The 12,884-nt window shown below is 47.6% G+C and overlaps 1 protein-coding gene across 2 annotated transcripts in view; it reads right to left on the bottom strand.

Annotated features, from left to right (window-relative positions):
* NCKAP5L (NCK associated protein 5 like) overlaps window positions 1-12,884 on the bottom strand; it is a 42,323-nt gene that overhangs the window by 23,570 nt on the left and 5,869 nt on the right. The window contains exon 1 of one of the 2 annotated variants that reach the window (XM_081900702.1): window positions 221-391. The exons of the other annotated variant lie outside the window; for it this stretch is intronic. The gene's annotated coding sequence lies outside the window, so the exon portion shown is untranslated. Of the gene's footprint in view, window positions 1-220; window positions 392-12,884 lie in introns of those variants that run through there. 2 annotated transcript variants of the gene reach the window in all.

Raw genomic sequence — 12,884 nt, 5'->3', positions numbered from 1 at the left:
AGTTCGCTGCCTAGTTGAGCAGATGCCCCCCCCCATATATTGACCCCCTTCCCCCCCGGTTTCTGCTCCCAGACTGCTCCAAATAACCCCCCTTCTTCCATAACACCCCCCCCCCAGGGCTCTCCCGCCAGCCATTCTCCTCGAGGTCCCGCAGTCCTCCAAGGAGCCCCTTGGCTCACACCCCGCCGCCCCCCGAAGCGCCTGCCCCGGGCCTCCTTACCGTCTCGGCCGCCTGGCCAGCCCGGCGGGGCGGGAGGCCCGGGGGTCGAGCGCGCTGCCGTCTCTGCGATGGAGGCCCCGGCGCCGCCTGGGCATCCTCCCGCCCGACGCGGCCCGACTCGGGGCCTGCTATTGTTGGGCGGCGGAGGCGGAGGCAGGAGGCAACGGGCCGCGCCGAGCTCCGCCCTCCGCCGCCTGCGCGCAGCCCAGACCACCAGCCCCGGCGCGCCTTCCCCCTCGCCTGACAGGCCCTCCTTCGGCCTGAAGGATTTCAAACTAAACTAGCGCCATGTCTCGCCCTTTTGAGGGGGGGGGGCGCGGCGGCGATATTCCCCATCCTCCTAGTGCCAGCGCCGGGCTCTTTTGCGCCCTAGGCAAGGAGAGCTACTTGCAGGCGCGCACAAAATTGCAAACGGGCGAATTCCTTCCAAAGCGATCGAGTTCTTCAAAATATAAACGGAATGTAAACTGTTGTTATCGGAATTTTATAAGATCTGTCATGTAGGATGTAGGTTTTGCGTAAGATTCCTGCATTGCAGGGGGCTGGACTAGAGGACCTTCGGGTTCCCTTCCGACTCTACAGTCCTGTGGTTCTATTAAGTGCAAAACTGTGCTCAGTCAGCGCTGAGCCCCTCTGAGGTCTGCGCCTTGGGCCTGATGGCAACATTCAACATTGCCATAGATAACAAATTGGCCCCTACATCATGATGGGGAGTGTCCCAAAAGCCCCCGACCCCTGGTTAATGGCAAGAGATTGCTACATTCACTAGGGGTACCAGTGAAATATAACCTTAAGGTTATATTTTGGGTCCATATCCCAGGCTGCATCTGGTCCTTCAAACAGAAAAATGTACTGTGAAGCAGATTCAGCCTCACCATCAAATAGCAGAAACTGCTAATAAATAATCGAGTTAAAGCGCCCTGCTCAAATAAGAATCCCGTATTTTCAAGACATAATCTGCTCATATATTTGGCATTTTTTTCACTATCAGTTATTAAAAACTTTCCTTGAAAAGGGGATAGATTTCTAAGGTGGAAATCCTAAGCACACTTACAGGGGAGAAAGCCCCACAAATTCAGTGGAATTTCTGAGGAAAACTGCTTAGCATTGTACTGCAGATGTGGCCTGCTCCCACCCTGCCCAGTGGTGTAGCGTGGATTGTCAGCACCCGAGGCAAGGCAAGTAATTTGCACCCCCTAACCCATGGATTTGCGCCCCCTAACCCTAACCCCCAGATGTTGCGCCCGGTGCGGCCGGCCCCCCCTGCACCCCCGCGCTACGCCACTGACCCTGCCATATCATTAACAGCACATACACAAAGTTACATTCTTTCAAGGTAGGGATCAGCAGGGACCCAATCCAGCTGCTTGAGGATGATTTTGGTTGCTCGATCAAACATAGAGCTGAAAGAAGAGGTGGGAAGTAACTGTAAGGATGGAAGTTGTGACACTCCCAGCTGACAGAAATCCTCTGGTACTGGTCAGGGTTCTAAGGTCTACTGCTATGTGGTCATAGCACTGGTCTGCATTGCTGTTACTGCATTCTTTGATTTCCCTTGATGTTGCCTGGGGTACCAGAATATCTGTCATCAGACATTTTAATTCCCTCTGAGCCCAAATTTGGCTTTTCTGCAACATTTTTACACCACCTAAAATTAATCTCCTGCTTTGCAAATATAAAAACCGGCTGTTTCTCTTTATTTCTGTTCTCTACTCAACAAGGAACCTATGTGTTTTGTTTAAGGTAGGAGACAGATCTGAATAACCATTGCATTTGGTATTTCACAAGTGTATTTCTTTGTCTAAGATGCAACCTGCATAACAACACCTAGTTAAGCTTAATCCAATTGAGGATGCTGTCTCCTACATCTTTAACGCTGTGGCCAACTGCAGACTTCATGGCTGCCAAGATCAAGACAACTCTTCTCTCTCTCACCATGCCTCTTCTTTATCATCCAACCTGATGAAGAGTTCTGGATAACTTGAAAGCTCGCTTGTGACATTTTGGTTGCTTCTAATGAAGGCATTGTCCAACAATGCATTTTAAAATGAACTAGATTCCCCATCACCCAGAGGGGAAACCATCTCTTCCGTTACTCATGCTTGCTGGGGCTGTTGGGAGTTGAATTTCAGCAACAGCTGGTGGGCCAAAGGATCCCCCCCACCTGCATTAAAGCTCTGGTGTCAATCTCCCCCCTCAAGAACTTAACTATCAAATGAGGGTTTGTCTTCAGAGAAGTACATCAGTTCTTGTCAAGATCAGTACAAAGTTGGAAGCTCAAGCTACAAGGTTACAACAATCAAACAATGCTTACCTAACCTGTTGTTGCTTCTTTATTGTTCTCTGAATATCACTGCTCTAATATTTGTTTTAAAACTCACAGATGGTTACAAGTCTGTGTCTGGTATGAAAGCCAAGGCTGCCCCCTGAAGCTTCAGTTTGCCAAGGACTGGGCAGATGAGCAACTGACTTTCCCACCCCTCACATCTTGGCAAAAAGAGGAATACACTGATTTTAAAAAACCCTCTTTACTTTCAAGGCATCCTTTTCACACTGGTTTGCCTGCCACTGACCTACCAAGCGCTCAAGGAAAGTTTGCTGCTAAAAAGGTGGTACAGTGTTAGAAACTCACAGATATATAAGCTAGGCACCAAATAGCTCCTTGAACCAAGGTTGCAGTTGCCAAAATGGAATGTCTAGTTGCAATTTTGGGGCAAGATGGCTCTGTCTTGTTTTTCAAAGGATGGATTGGCTGTGATTGATTATCAGATAAACATCTGGCTAGTTCAGATGACAACCTTGAGCTAGGTTAAGCACTTTGCGAACATAAAGAAGAAAGGTCACTTGAAGAAAGGTCCACATCTATATTGGCCAATTCTAGCTCTTTGTCTTAGTGGTAACTGCTCCTGCTCAGGCTGCAAAGAAAAAGCATTTTGGTTCCAGAAATTCATTCTGATTGTGCAGATAGAATATAACTGACAGAATTCTACAGGATGGAGTATTAGTATGTGAAAACACTCCAGATCCTATGATCCCGGGCATGCACCTCCAGGTGGTGGAGATGTCGGGCACCATCCTGGCCCTCAGGCATCTTTGCTTGGTTGGTCGCAAGTGGTCAAAAGCTAGGTGCAAAATGTCACTCACTGGGGCAAGCTTTCCTCATCTCCTCAGGAAAGCTTCTTACAAGCCCCAGGGCTTCCTGAACACACAGCTCTAGGAAAGCCACTGAACTAGAAGAAAGCCACAGCTGCTCCATCTCCTTGCACCAGGAAGAAGGAAAGCTCCTCAGGCATGCAGGGGAAACTCAGAACACACACAGAAATTGTGTCTGGAAAAAGTGCATGAAGAAGGAAGACACAAGCAATATTAATTTGCCACAGGGACCCCTTGAGAGATTTTACATTGATTTTCCACTGTTACAATTGCATTTATTCCCCCAATGTCATGTTAATTCAAAACTGTGGGCTGGCTTGTCTGTTTTTATAAGCCAAGGGCTGGGGAGGCGTATTAGTGCACCAGCCACACCAAAGAGAGAGGAAAAGTTGGAAAAGTTCCTCCTGCAGTTGGACACAGAACCTCCATCACCTTCAGGATCACAGACAACCTTTTGGAGCAGGAAGCTTCTGCTCTGCCTACAGTTTCACAGGCAACCCTTGGACAAGTCATTGATGCGGTGGTTGGACTCTATTCCAAACTTAAAAATGGAAAGCGTAATGCTGTTGGTCAACAAAAGAGATTTAAACACTGTCTCAAGGCAAATCTTTTAAAATGTAGTATAAACACCAACAACTGGGAAACACTGGCCTGCGAGCGCTCCAGTTTTTACCAAAGGTGTCATGGGCTTGGAAGACGCTCAAACTTAGGACGCAAGGGAGAAACATGCTAAGAGGAAGGCACGCTTGGCAAATCCACACCGTGATCAACTCCCACCAGGAAACCAATGTCCCCACTGTGGAAGGACGTGTGGATCCAGAATTGGCCTCCACAGTCACTTACGGACTCATTGTTAAAACCGTGTTTATGGAAGACAATCTTACTCAGCTATGAGTGATCGCCAAAGAAGAAGAAGAAGCAGCTGTGTCTGGAAGGTGTGTCAGTCTCCTTCAAACTGCGTAGCATAAGCCAGAGAGCCAAGAAATAAAGATAAGGGAGGGTCATGCTAGATGAGGCTTAAGTGCAGTGACAGAGCAGCTGGAATAGTTTGTTTTAAGTTTTGTGCAGCTCTTTGAAGAGGGGTGGGGTGCCCTATGGTCCTCCAGGCATTGCTGGGCTCCCAACTCCCATCAAGCCCCGGCAGTGCCGCAGCTACAGAACGGGTAGGTGGGTTTTTTGCCCCAGGTGAGACCTTCAGAGGGGCACCACTGAGGCTCCCAATGTGTGTGTGTACACAAATGCACATGGGGGTGTGCCAAACTGGGCCTTTGACCCGGGTGAAATAAAGCCCAGCCAGTGTGGAACAACATTCAGCGGCGGTGAGAGTCCGAGTCCCACAGGTTTCCTATTCCTGACATGCAGAGAAAATCGCCATGGACCTCTCCACCCAAGTCAGTCTCCCAAGCGTATGAAAGAGGCGCTGCCCAGTTCTGCCCCTTCCCCTGCCTTCACATAGAAGCATTCTGTGATGCACCTCCTGGGAAGCCAGTTGAAGGAAGCTGCCATCCTGCTGGCCCGCATCTTGGTGTGTTTATTTATTTTCCCTCCTCACAAAGTCCCGATTCACAAGGTGCCTCTGGCACTCCTGCTTTCGGGTGTGTCCCACCGAATCAGATGGTTTAGGGGAAACATGCAGAGCGGCAAAAGTGGAGAGGAGCAGCGGCGGGATAATTAGAACCAGATGAGTTTGCTGCTTTGAGCATGATTCAGAGTTTATAACCCTCAAACACTTTCCAGGCCAAAAGCTGAAACTCATGGCGAGAAAGGAGGACATCTGTTATCCTATGTGGGGGGAAAGAGAGGGGGAAGGAGAGAGAAAATGGAGGACAGAAATGCAGCTAAAAAAAGACAAGACAAGAGAAACTTTTAAAAAACCATGTGCCTCAAATACAAGAAACTAAAAGTAAGTTTTGAAGGGGAAAAAAAGCTACCCTGTGCAGTGATGCTCTCTAGGCTGAGCTCAAAGATTTTGACTCCATCACACTGGCCCCTGAAAAACATGTTATGGAAATGAGGAATTATCAATAGTATATAAATAACTAAGTCAGATTATTTCAACTGGAATAAACCAGAATTAGAATAATGGGAGAATAGGGTGACAGAAGGAAAGCCGTGAGAAATGTATCAGGGCAGGGTGTGTGTGTGTGTGTGTGTGCGCGCGCGCATGCGATTGATAGGATTCCCTGTTTGGAGAGGTTGCCATGTTGGTCTGTTGCAACTAAAGCGAAGAAGTTTGTGGCCAAGAAAACATGTAATGGCACAAACTCTTGTGGACTCAAGTTCACAAACACCTTTCACCTTCAAAAAGCATTGAGGGCTGGCCCTGCCCTCAACAAACCCAGCGGCCATGCCTGGCAGCTCTACCCCGCTGGGTGCATGTGAGAAGCAGAGCTATGTGCATACCAATTTGTTGCTTCGCACAAGCAGGGGTTCCGATTGGCTCGGGGTGCCCCCTCACCTCACATGGAGGAGCAGTATACATGTATGTGTAAATATATTTAGGCAGTGTTGCATAGTGGTTAGAGTGTTGGACTAAGACCTGGGAGACCAGGGTTCTGGACCTCACTCAGCCAAAAGCTCCCTGGGAGACTTCGGGGCTGCCACTGTCTCTCAGTCTAACTACACAGGGTTGTTGTGATGATAAACTGGCGAGAAGGAGAACCATGCAGGACACCTTGGAGTTTCTTGGAGGAATATTGGGCTATAAATGCAATAGGCAAGCAAGACCGCTTCTCACACATGGAGGGAAAGGGGGCTGGAGGAGCTAGGAAACCCTTGCATTGGACCACTTTTGAGGGTTTAGCCGACTCTGCCCTTCATTATCAACCTTTCCTCTACTACATGTTCTATAAATCTGCTATTGTAAAAGCAATATAAAAAGCAATATAAAATTGGTTTCTACACATTTCACCAAGGCAACTCTACACTTTGATCGCAATAATGTAGGGCTGCTGTATGGACAAAGCAGGGATTCGTCCTTCGAAAATGGCGTCTAGGCAGAATTCTCAGATATTGTCTATAGCAACACTACAATAATGTGGAGGTGGGTGTCCCCCCCATCCCATCCCACTAAGCACACCGTAGCCTGGTTTGCCATCATGACGATCTACACCATGGGACCTAGAGCAAGCAAGCCAGCTCTGGGAGAGGAATTCGTTCCTCTCTGGTTGTTCTGCTGCTACTGCGCTGAGCTAAGTCACAGCTTAGCTTAGCTTCTCGTGGTTTAGCTTTCTCTATACCACTGAGCCATAAGCCAGACGACAAATCTTGGCTGCAGGTTATCGTTAGTCTGGAAAGAGCTAAACCACAAGGCCTGGGTTCAGAGGCACACTGACCCAAACCATGGCTTAGCTCTGAGCAGCGGCAGAATGGCCAAGGAGGAACAAATTCATGCTAGGCCATGGTTTGGCTTTGCATGATATATGAACCAGATCGCTATGAGTACGTTGAAGAACTTCTGGCTTCCCTCTTCCACCCCCCGCCTCCAAAACCAGGAATCTCGGTTGTTCTGTTGAAAGGGTGGATGCACCACCAACGTCAGACAGTACCCAGTGAGGTCCCCGAGGGCACAAATAATTCTCTCACGTCATTTCACATCCTGACATGTCTTGGTGTGAATCACGAATATGTTTTCTGTACACACACACTAAGCTCCACTTCTGCCATGCATACATCAGCCTTCTGCTTAAGGCCGTCTTGTCTCTTGCAGTGAAAAATCCATTACTCAAGATAGTTCCAACGAGATAAGAATTGCCGTGCTGAGTCAGACCAGCATTCCACCTAGCTCAGCAGCTCTCCCCCTTCCTGCAGACAGACAGCAGCCACTCAGATCTCACAAGGCAAGTGCTCAAGCGCTCTTTATGTGTAACCATACTCTCTGCTTATAACTGCAATACATTCATCCAATCCATTTAGCCATCATTTTGGTTACCCGGCTATCACAACATCCTGCAGCAAGGCATTCCACAGATTTAAAAGGCACTGTGTGAAAACCAGGTTTTCTGTTGCACTCCAGAGACTGAGATTTCGTCCAACGTGTCATCCTGCGGCAAAAGCCAGTCCTCTTCAGAGGAAGCAACAAAGCACTTATTCAGGAGAACGTTTTAAGAAGGAAGAGATCACATACCTGAACTGAAAGCCTAAGGTGGCCATTTATGGGGCCCAAAACAAGAATTTGGCCAAGATACAAGAGAATCATTCAGCTCGTTCAGAAGGAAAGAAAGAAAGCTTTAAGAAACTCAACCAGGATGTCAGTATTACCGTACATCTTTTGGAACAGTCTGCAGCAGGAAGTTGATTTAAAAACAATACAGCTGTACTTCTCCTCAAGCCGGGGTCCCAAGTACATAAAGCTAAGAGAGAGACTTGGTCTCCACTCCCCCACCCATCCTGCACCCTGCTCAAACTGGAGAGGTTGTGTCAGGATGCGGAATAAAACAAAAAGCATCTGTCACCAACTTCTGAAAGCCCAGACACAACAAGAGCAGCAGCAGCAAAAATAGCAGCAGAGCCGCAGGCAAGGATATGGCCGTTTATTTATAGCTGCAACTGGTCACCACAGCATGTCTGTGTGTGAAGCAAGAAGGGGGAAGCTGGAAGGGTCAGTGTGTGGGGGTGGGGTGGGGGGGGGTACACACTTTATTATTTCAATACAGTGGTACCTCGGGTTACAGATACTTCAGGATACAGACACTTCAGGTTACAGACTCCGTTAACCCAGAAATAGTACTTCGGGTTAAGAACTTTGCTTCAGGATGAGAATAGAAATCATGCGGCGGTGGTGGCAGCGGGAGGCCCCATTACCTAAAGTGGTACCTCAGGTTAAGAACAGTTTCAGGTTAAGGAACGGATCTCCAGAACGAATTAAGTTCTTAACCCGAGGTACCACTGTACACACAAAGCTACTCCCTTGTATTCTCCCAAAAAAGTCCACCACCCACTTTTGATAGTCATGGCTAAGCATGCAAAGAAAAAGAGATGATCCTGGTGTTAGCTATTTTGAGCGGCCTCAACGTACACCATCTTATTTCAGCAATCCTTACGACACCCCTGTAGAGCAGGCCAATGTTATCCCTGTACTGTAGAGGGATCAGAGCTGGAGAATGAGAGAACAGTGGCTTGCCCAAGACCAACAGAAAGTTAAATGCAAGGGTGAATTCTGAATTAGTATCTCATCCCAACACTCAGGGTGAATTCAGATGTGGGGAATATTGCATTAGCTCTTCAGATTATATTGCTAGCACTTGTGTTGCATTTTCTAATGTGGCTTTCACCCTGTTGTCTTATGGAACCATGGCTTTCTGACTGATAAACCAGCTAAATTTCATTCGCACCAGGGGGGTGCATTGTGACACAAGGACACACACCACTGGCCAATGTTGCTCTCTCCCACCCTTTCTGCACATGTGTGCTTCTGTTTCTCCATGACTGCTGCATGAAAACAGCAGTTAAGCACTGTACGCTGGCGCACTGCCCCAAATTTCATCACTTTACTCCCACAGGTTTTCACGGCAAGGGAGCTGCAAACACATTGTTTCTGGAATCAACATGAAAATGGGTGCTAACAATATTCCACTGGTTTTCCAACAAACTCAAAAATAATGCAGAAATTAACTGTTAGGGAAATGTTGGGTAAATGGAACAAACCACTGTGTCAATGGAGCCTGACTCTCAAACCCCATTTCGCTACCTTACTGAATTTGTTGCAGATGCTTGCCAAGGGAGAAGTAATGTATGCTAACATTATTTCATTTTCTTATTCCCACCCTTGCTGTTTTGTTTTCCAACTTGAATGCTTTCCCCACCCTGTATCCAAGGAGTTTAGTGTGATGCACACTTCCACCCACTCCGTTTTAGTCTCACAACCACTGAGCAGGCCAGTTACATCTATTACTAGTTTTGTTATTTTCCAAAAGGATTTAATTTTGGAGCATGCATGTGGAGGTATGTGTCTGTGGAAAGGCAGCCTCTCCAGCATTTAGATGAGGTTCCTTGCATGGTGTTAGGTACCATCTATAAATAAGTTTCAGAGTGAGTTCTCTTCTTTGGGCTGAGATAGATTTAAATGGTGGTTTAGACCACATTTTTTACCCTTGGGTGGAGTTTATTTCATATCGTTCTGCACAGGGGGAAAAAGGCACAGCAGTGGCCTATGGGCCAAGATCCAAGAGAAAAGCACAGTGTACACAGAAACATGCTATAAAAGCAATTGCACCTAGGAAATTGTCCATCATTGTAACAGGAAGAGAGTGTTCTGGGGTTGGCAGGTGGAGATTCAGAAGTTGCTCTGTAACTAAGCTCAATGGACCAACAGTCTGTCTACACACCAAATGGCAGCAGCTCTCTAGGTTTCAGACGGAAGTCTCTTCTGGGTCTACCTGGGACCTTTCTCATGCAAAGCAAAAGGCTATGATCCATCCCTATGCTTTACCAATTGCAACATCCATCATTTAATTTAAAAAAACAAAACACCCAGCTCTTATTCGAATAGCTACATCCTAATTTGTTTCTTGGTCACATTAGAGCACAGAAGAAAAATGTGTGGCCTTCTAGACGCTGTTAAACTACAGTTCTCATCAGCTCCAACCAGCATGTCCGGGGATGATGGAAGCTGTAATCCGGGAACATCTGGAAGCCTACAGGTACCCCGTTCCTGCACTAGTGGGGCCAACTGATGAGAACTGGAGCGGAGACAAATGGGCACTGCAGAGACAGAAGGGGGTGTGTGCCCCAGTCAGATGTGTGGGGCACTATTATTATTTAGTATTATTCCAGCCATTGTTACTTCTGCATGATACCCAGCACAACTTCAGCACAGATGCAGAGTACGGTAACTGTCACACTCCTGCAATCCTGGCCTTGATGTTTGCAACATCCTCCTCGCCAGTGTCTACATGCCCAGGCCGGCTGCACTTTGCGTCCTGCCCTGCACATTTCTCCCAGCTTGTCCTTCGTTCACCCTCCTCACCCCACCCAACTGCTCAGATTCTGTCAAGGTTTTTAACAGCCGACATAAATACCCCTCCTGTTAAGACAGCACACATCCCAGAGCTTTCTCCCCAGGCTGCCCGTTACGTAAGTAAAGGAAAACCGCCAAGAGCATTTGCAAGGCTCCTTGGTGTCAAGGCTGCCAAGGAACTGGAGGTCATTAACTCCCAGCCCAGGGCAGGATCCTTTGTGCATGCATGCTCATTGACATGGGGGCAGCTAAGACGGTGCCCTCCAAATCAGTGTTTCTTAACTTGTGGCTTAAGATGCCTGTGCAAGGAGGTCACAGGCCTTCTAAGTAAACTCAAAATAATGATTGCTTTTGATCCATAACTGCTTATGATGACTTCTTCATAAAATTTTCTGTTTCATCAGTACACTATAACACTGTATTGACACCTGTAACTGAAATATCACAAAGGCTGCTTTAATTAAAGTTATGTTTTAATATTTGGGAGCTGCTCTCTAGTGGCCAACGGCAGATCCGGTAACCATTTACCACAAAGCACTGGCACAGGGAGTTGCTTTGAATGACTGTTTCTGTTCCCTTTTGAAGCACAAAGGCCAAAGGCATACCCTGTTGCAGAGAAAAGGCCGTCTCCATCCCTCTTCCCCTCCCACAAAAAATCAAGGTAACTTCACTGAACCTTCCAGGAAAGTGGTAATCGGATCTCGAGCACAAAGCAAAAATCCATGTAGCAAGACTCTGTAAGGAGGACTAATTGGGGTGCAGCTAAACCCTCCGCAAACATCATATACCTTCTTGCACTTACCACCCACATCCCAGAGCACAGATTGCCAACTTCTGTAAGTTTGGTGTGTGGGGAAGTTCTCCTCTCCCCACACACCAAAGAGACACTATTCCTGCAGGCTGCACCTCAGGAGCCACAATAATACTTACAAAGTTAACTTGTTGGGAAAGTAGTTTGCTAAGCCCACCACACAACCATGTGGTTTTGCATTGTAGAGAGGTGCAGGCTTGAATTGTGGCACTGCTTATGTTCAAAATTCACCACGGAGCATTGGCAGCTTTTCCTTTTTGCCTGCGCTGGGTGGAGCAGAGAGTCTTGCTGCTGCAGTCCTGGCCATCCATTCCAGCCTGCCCCTCCTCCAGCTTACGTTAACTTGGCCCCAGAGTTTTACTCTCTTGTTGTTCCAACATTCCCCTCTCCCCCCCCCCCATCCCACCCTGTAGCAATGGCAGGAAATGGCACCACATCAACAGCAGACCTGGGGAAGTGAGATGCTGTCTGTGAGGAAAAGGAAAGTCAGTAATTGTGCACAAAACAATGGCATGAAAGGAGAGAGTGCCCCCTTTCCGTCCTGTCCCCCAACAGCTTCAGAGGGAATCAGGATTACGGAGCTAGAAAGGAAGTGGGGTACCCAAGTCCCAGGGACCTAACCCAAAGGGGGGTGCAGAATTGCTCCCTCCCTCCCTCATCCTGGCTTCTGTCATTTCATGAGACAGTCAATATGCACACTCGAATGCAAAGTGTCTGGAGATGGCTTTGCAGAGCGCTTTGGATTTTAGCATTCTGCACGCAGCCCAAGGTTACGCAGGCAGGGCTCAAAGGTGCATCTGGCCAAACAAGAACCCAGCTTAAATTCTAGCCGCAGGAAGGCACTAGTTACCCAGTCACCATGAGATCTGGAGACCAGCAAGTCCCAAACCGATGAGTTCATTAAATACATGAAAGCCCTACAGAGGAAGTTGCCCACAGAGGAAGTTGCCTATTGCATGTCTGTGCTCTGGACCTTGCCTCCTTCCACTCAGTTTCTGCTTGGATTTGCACATCCTGATGCATCCCAGTGCAGAAACGCAACACACACCCTGGAGGGGGCTGCCTTGTGTCTCCACAGGAGTCACTGCTCTCACTCAAGCTCCTTCCTATCAGAAGCCATGCCCAGATTAGAAAAACACAAGGAATGCATTTCTCCAGGGGGGGGGGGTATTTTTGCCCTTACACACTTGTCAAGCATTCTGCCCTGCCACATGAACAGCTATTAACAAATGTAATAGCATGTCCAGCAATCCACCAGTTTCCATTTCCACCAAAGATATTACATCTCTTTCTCATATAGACATTACATCCATCTCCCATATTCCAGCATAGGAGAGCATCAGGCCACAGCATTCAGCGTCATTAAATGGCTAAGAGTGAACAGTGAGAGGCTCCTAGAAGAACTGCTCAGCTTGGAGGGTCTTAACACCTGGACTTAAATTTGCTGCACAGGCACAGAGAAATCAGGAAGAAAAAAATCCCACGAGGATAGGACAGACTATACAACTTGCAACTTTCTCTTTTTCACACTTCAGAATACAACTCTCTGTAAAAACACCGTGTGCACCAAACCAAATACTACAGCCTCCTAGGAGGCAGAAATCTTGCAAACCAAGCAGAGGGATATGCTACACACTCTCGCCCCAAAAGCTTGGCTTCCGAGCTAAGAGCTTTATTTGTTTACCTAGAAGGAGCATTTTAAAAATAGTACCAGCACTTGCAAGATTTAATCCATTCTCCCA

This window comes from Podarcis melisellensis, assembly GCF_964234715.1.
Source record: "Podarcis melisellensis genome assembly, chromosome: 2".
NCBI lineage: Eukaryota > Metazoa > Chordata > Lepidosauria > Squamata > Lacertidae > Podarcis > Podarcis melisellensis.
Note: the sequence above shows the minus strand (reverse complement) of the source record. Positions and strands in the feature narration are given on the sequence as shown.